The following is a 6,877-nucleotide window of genomic DNA, read 5'->3' as shown; positions in this document are numbered from 1 at the left end:
CTTCCTCATCTTTTGTAGTTGTATCTTTATGCTATTTTCTGTTCGACGTTTTACCTCAAAGTCACAACGTTGTCCCAATCGTGCATTCACGTCACGCAAATCGGCTACCAATTTCTCCTAATTAGGATCACAAAATTAAAAAATATTATTTACAAGTAAAAGCACAAATAAAATAAATAAAAGCAGAGAAACAAATTAAATTTGTAGATTATTAAAATGTACCTTCTCTGTTGTCTGAATGCGAGAGGATGCAATGTCAAGTGGAGTCTGGTTTTCTTTGTTAAATGCCATCTTGTTTGCGCGAGGATGGTCTAATATAAATTGAGGCACATGGTTCCCATAGGCAGCAAGCAAATGGAGTGGAGTATTGCCCTCATTATCTGCCTCATCAACAAGTCTATCATAACAAAATCTGAACTTTAATAACGTATTGACTAACATTTCGCGATCGTTCAATATGGCAACATGAAGAGCATTTTGGCCATTGCTATTAACCATGTCCCAACAATCTGGGCAGTGAATTAATAACTCATGTATTATCGCTTCATGACCTTCACTGGCTGCAATGTGAAATGCCGTCGTCCACTCATTTTCGCTGCCTGCCTGATCGTAGGCTGAGGATTTATTCCGTCTCAACATACGGAAAACTAGGTCTGTCAATCCTTGTTTAACAGCATAGTGTAGTGAATTCCAACCCCATTCATCAGCTTCTTTGCACAAATGTTCATTCCGTTGCAATAGTGCCATCGCGCATTCTGGTTAGATATATGTATATATACCTCAAATATTACTTATCATGATATTAAATTTGGAGGAATTCTGACATAAAATTACTCACGCAGCAAATAGCTAGGGGACAATGCAAGTAACGTTTAATTTCTTACCTCTGTGTTTTTGAATTACGGCTGCATGTAGAGGTGTTTGATTGAATGGACCTGCAACATAAGTTGGTTCCTCGTAAACGTTCAAGATTTCAATCAAAGCATCACGAAAACCAAATAAAGTGGTGTCTCCCCAGCATTATTGGCTGGAAAGTCGTGTTTAGGATCTAGTAATAATTCCATCAACATATTGACAATGCCAATATATCCACTTCTAACGGCCTTGTGCAAGGCCGTATCTCCAATGTCATCCGTCATCCTCACAAGTGTCTCCTTTCCTTCTACGCTAAGTAGTTCACTCACCACTTCACTTTGTCCTGCATTAGCTGCAATGTGAAGCGCAGTTTCATTTTTCTTATTCTTATAGCATAATAATGCCGGGGTAATCTTAAGGACTTCTCCCACGAAACCTCGTTGGCCAAAGAGAGCTGCCACATGGAGGATTGTGTTTCCCTTTGGAGTAACTTGGTAACCATTTTCTAATTTCTCCCATTTCAGATGATCACAAGTGAAAAATCACCATCTTCCATAATCCCTTTCATTGCAGCATTGTACATGTTTAGATCCATCATGTGTGGATATCCAAGGTGTCACAAAAGTCTTTTTATTTCTCAAATTTTGTGCCCGGCCAAACAATGTTAGACAAATGATTAAGTCAAAAGCATTGCATTTATCCAATTTTTTTAAAACTTACATACTCGTTCAAGTACACGTACAAAGCGCATATCCAAAAACTACTTGTTTGTGGAGAATCACAATCATGAAGAGGCTCTGTAATACTCTGGATTCATGCACTTAATTAAGAACATAAAGTTTCCAACTTAAGCATATTGCTTATGAACAACTTTAAGTTTTTTATTTTTCTTTCTAATGTACCAAAAGAAATTACGCTTAACATCCAAAAATAAGAGCAGCAATCTGAATCAAGTAAGAGAAGGGCATTCTGAAAATAAAATGGTACCCTGTTTCAATTGATTTTTCTTTCAAGTCCATTCAAAAGAATATATATTATATTTAGCTGTTCATTAATTCAAAATTAAGATTAAATGCCATTTTCATACATTCTACAACAATATGGATGTTTAGTTTAATAGAACAAGATTTAAAAGCCTTTATTTATTTTCTTAAATGTCTACAAAGTAAATCGGAAAAAGAGGAAATAATACACGACAAAGATAAATATACACATGATTTTCTCACTCCAAGATAAAAACACAATCTTTATCAACAACATGTACTAAAAATCCAATCTTTAACTCATATTCATTCACAAAAAGCAAACCCCAAATGGAAAAAATGAGGATTTAGGTAAAACACAAACATGGGAAAACAGGAACACTAAAGAAAGATTTGATTAGGTAGGTAGCTCTTCAACATACCTTTTTTTTTCTTTGATGGATAAAATCATAAAGACCAGTTTAACACTTGTAGGTCTTTTATTCTTCTTGTTTCTCTACAAGTCTAAAACCCAACAAAGATTCTTTGACTCCTTAGTTGGTAAGAACATAACATAAAGAGAGAACAATAATTTCTTATGCCATTCTCACACTTCATGACTCAAAAAGGGAATTTTTATGCATGTTTACACACGTGGCATACTATTATTGGCTAGGAAATTGATAGGATGGACCCAGAGAGACAGAGAGGAAGTAAAAAATTCAAGCAATCAAAGAGGACAAAGAAAATCGTGTAAGTTTGTAGCTAAGTTATCACTTATTTTGAGAAACTCATTTAAGTAATACACTTTTTCTTTTATTTGCAAAATTTTATCACATAGACATAGCATTCCACATTGATAAAATATTTTACTTTGACAAAAATTAAATAAATTATTAATATTAGTTAAAAACTAAAGTATAAAGTATAACTATTCCAAATATATACTCATCCACTCCACCATCTCCTACCCTGCTCCCCCCGTCCCCCGATAATCCCCCGCCCTTCTAGTTTTTCAAATTCTTTTATACCTAGCCCACTCTCCACTCCTTCCAAAAAAGTTTCATATTACTTTTTTTTAAAAATAAAATAAAATAAAATTCTACCTCACCCCATCTCACCCTCTGCTCCTAATTTATTATTATTATTTTTTACATTTTTTTCGTTTTGTGTTAGAGGTGTATATATATATTTTTAGAAAACATTACTTTCTCCGTCCCAATTTATGTGACTTACTTTCTTTTTTAGTCAGTTTCAAAAAGAATGATGCATTTCTATATTAAGTAACAATTAAACTATAAAATGTATATTTTACCCTTAATGAAATGATTTACAACTACACAAGTTTCTATCATTCACTTTGGACCACAAGTTTTAAAAGTCTTACCTTTCTTTCTTAAACTCCGTGCTGAGTCAAACTACCTCACATAAAATGGGACGGAGGGAGTATTTTCTATTTATGTACCGAATATAGCAAAAATAAAAATATTTATTTTTTAAAAAATCTTGCGGCAAGTAAAATAAAATATTTGTCTAATACAAAACGAGGAAAAAAAGGAAGCGGAGGGTTATGTGGGATGGGTAGAATTTTTTTTTAAAAAATAAAATAATATCTAAATTATTATTTGAAGGGATGGGGAAACGGGGATGAAACAAGAATTTTGTCACGCCCCGAGCCTACACCTTGGGCAGGACTGGCACTTAAGAACCATTGTTGGCCTAAGCGAACCCTTGACCTGACTTACTTACTCAATGGAAGATTTAACTCAACAAAGATGTATCTATGAAATAAACTGAAATCTTATAAAGGAAACATTCAACTGGTCATTAAGTCAAACTCAAGTCTCAATATAAGATAATGAAATGAAAAGACTAAATAACTAACATCTGACTGTCTATTTATGAAGTCTCTAAACAATTGAGATGGATGTCGGGACAGACCCACAACATCCTAATGAACTAACTAATACTGAAAGCAATTAAAAAGAGTCCTCCGGAAGCAAGGAGGCTTACGAACAAACTCTGGAGCTCAACTAGAATCAACGATGCGCTGGAAGCTGATCCTGGTTACCTGCGTCTGCATCATAAGAAGATGCAGGCCAATTGGCATCAGTACATTGAATGTATGAGGATGCGAGTTGGAATGCTAAACATAACTTAAGCTTGAAAGGAACTGGAGAACTTACCTGGCTCAACTCAACTCAACATAACTGAACTCATTTCAATATAAAACAGTTTAAAACAAGTGCAATATAAAGAAAAACTGTTTAAAACATGATGTCAACTCTGTGTGTATGTAAAGATACATATAACTCTGAAGTGTATTTAAAAATATAATAAACTGTGTATATAAGAATACAATTACTTTTGTGGGAGTTTCTCTTAACCGACAACCATCACGTAAGAGCTATTGTGATGATACAACGTTTTACCTCACGCTGCCAGGGTCGTTCTATACCTTGCTGATGGTATAGAACCTGAACTACTAAGTGAATCCACTAGTCTATGCTAAAAAGCATTAAATAAATCATCTAAAAAGTATGACTTTTTTCTACCCATGATGGCTACATGGTTTATGGGGGCAGTGAGTTGTCTGAACTCTCCCCCATATCGATGCTCAATACTACTCTCAAAATATGATACTAGTTCTTATGTTTAAAAATATATTTCTTTCTGTGATCTGAGATAATTGCTCAAAAACTTAGCTCAAAGGCTATCTTGGAAATTAAGTTTCTTCTCTCGCTTAATATTATGAAAACATCTACTCTTTACTGAAAACTAACTCAAAGGCTCTTTGGAAATCAATGTTTCCTTTCTTGTTTAAATATGAAAACATTTTAAACCCTTTGGGAATACATAGTCCCCATATACTTTTGAAGAAATGGACTTCAATCTTTACTCTTTAGTCTTTACTCGACTTGAAATTTCAGTCTTAAAACAAAGTTAAAAGCATTTGCAAAAGACTTCTTGAAAAGACTCGAATAACATCCTAGACTTGGCTGTTAACTTTCCTTGAATTTGAATTTATGGATTCAAGGTTATGATTCATGTTTCTGGATGATTTCTAGATGTTTAGAAGTCATTTAGAGTAGTTAGAATCAATAGGAAGTGTTAGTACACTTTAGAAGGACTTAAAAGGGCTAAACGACGAAAAACTGGTGAAAAAAGACAATCTGGGCGCGTCCCTACAGCACTGCGCCAGCCCCAACTTACTGGGGCTCTAATCAGGCGCACTGCTGGCGCGCCGCTCCTGCTCCTTCCCAAGCAAACCTGACGAACTTTTCAACTCATTTTCTGATCCTAAATCACTTTTAATCGATTATTTTTCTCAATACTTTCTTAGATTCAGATACCCAAACACATGTACACGAGAATCTAACTCGAAACAACTCTTAACATCGCTAAAACGTCTCAAGAAAACCCATTAATCACGTATAAGTTAAAAAATGAAAGCAATCTTAAGAAAACAATTCAAAAACATCAAATTCTAACTCATTTAGGATGAAAATCGTTGAATTAAACATGTTTGGCACGTGGGTGAACTAACCCAACGCTATGTGAACTCACATACCTCGTAGGGATCACCCCTTGACGAAATCCACAAGCGATTCTTGAAGATCTTGATGACTATTTCTTGCTCCGTCTCCTCTTCTCTAAAACCCTAACTCAATATTGTAAAAGCGTAAACTGAATCCTATCAGTTTAGACCCCAATTAATTACCAAAAAACAAAATTAAGTCATAGGGCATGGAAAAGACCATAATGTCTTTCTACAACCCGGATTAGACTTTTCTTAATTGAACAACCCAACTTCAAATGGGCATATCTCACTCATACGAACTCGGAATCACGCAAACTCAGCGGCATTCGAAAGATTATTCCAAGATCTTTCCTAAGATATCTGGAAACACACGTAAATCATCCTGAGCTAAGAGTTCTGGTCATTTGAAGTTGACCAAAAATCCAACTTAACATACTAATTAAAATTTTCCAGATTTTATATTCTTTCTAAAAATGACTATTTCCACTTTTTAACTTCTTTCTAGTTACGAGGTGTTACAAATTTTCTTAGATTTTTTATAAAAGAATATCTTTTAAAGAAAAACTAAAAAATTGGGTTAGGGGTGGTACGGTGAGAGGAAGTCGTGGAGTGGGGTAAAAAAAAATATTACATTTTATTTTATAATTTTTTTGGGGGAATAGTAATACTTTAATCTTTAATTTTAACTATGACTAATACTATTAATTTATGAGATAAGTGTCAAAAACACACCTAAATTATCCCCTTTTTTTAGTTTCATACCTAAACTATTGAGAGTGTGAGTTTCATACCTAAACTATCACTTATTAGTTTGAGAAACACACTTCATTGGTGTGTGTAATGCACTCTCTCTTTTATTTGAAAAAACTTTGACACGTGACATTCCACATGGATAAAATATTTTATCTTGACAAAAATTAAATAATAAATTATTAATATTAATCAAAAATTGAAGATTAAAGTATTCCTATCGCCCCCAAAAAAATATTTTTTAAAAAATAAAATTTAAATTATTTTTCTTAACCCCACTCCACCACCTCCTCCCCTCCTCCCCTCCCTCCCCCACAATCCCCCGTCCTTTTATTTTTAAAAAAATATTTCTTTTATAAAATATTTTAAAACAATTCATACTTCCCCCCCCCCCCCCCACAAACCACCCACTTATTCCCCCAAAAAATGATATTATTTAATTTTTAAAAAATAAAAATTCTAACCCATCTTATTTAACCATCTGTTTATAATTTATTTGTTTATTTTACATTTTTCTCGTTTTGTATTAGATATGTACATATGTTTTTAGGAATTTTTTCTACTTGTGTACCGAATATAACATAAATAAAAAGTTTATTTTAAAAAAAGTCTTGCGGCGGCAAGTAAAAAATATTTTGATATGTATATATCTAATGCAAAATGAGAAAAAAAAATTGAAAGCGGAGGGTTAGGTGAAGTGGGTAGAATTATATTTTTTTTAAAAATAATATCTAAATTAGTATTTGGAGTGGGGGGGGGGGGGGGGGGG

The 6,877-nt window shown here is 33.7% G+C and overlaps 1 pseudogene; it reads right to left on the bottom strand.

The window, feature by feature from the left end:
* Positions 1-32: 32 nt before the first annotated feature.
* On the bottom strand, positions 33-1,064 carry LOC125851125 (ankyrin repeat-containing protein BDA1-like; annotated as a pseudogene).
* Positions 1,065-6,877: the final 5,813 nt, after the last annotated feature.

This window comes from Solanum stenotomum, unplaced genomic scaffold (assembly GCF_019186545.1).
Source record: "Solanum stenotomum isolate F172 unplaced genomic scaffold, ASM1918654v1 scaffold22792, whole genome shotgun sequence".
NCBI lineage: Eukaryota > Viridiplantae > Streptophyta > Magnoliopsida > Solanales > Solanaceae > Solanum > Solanum stenotomum.
Note: the sequence above shows the minus strand (reverse complement) of the source record. Positions and strands in the feature narration are given on the sequence as shown.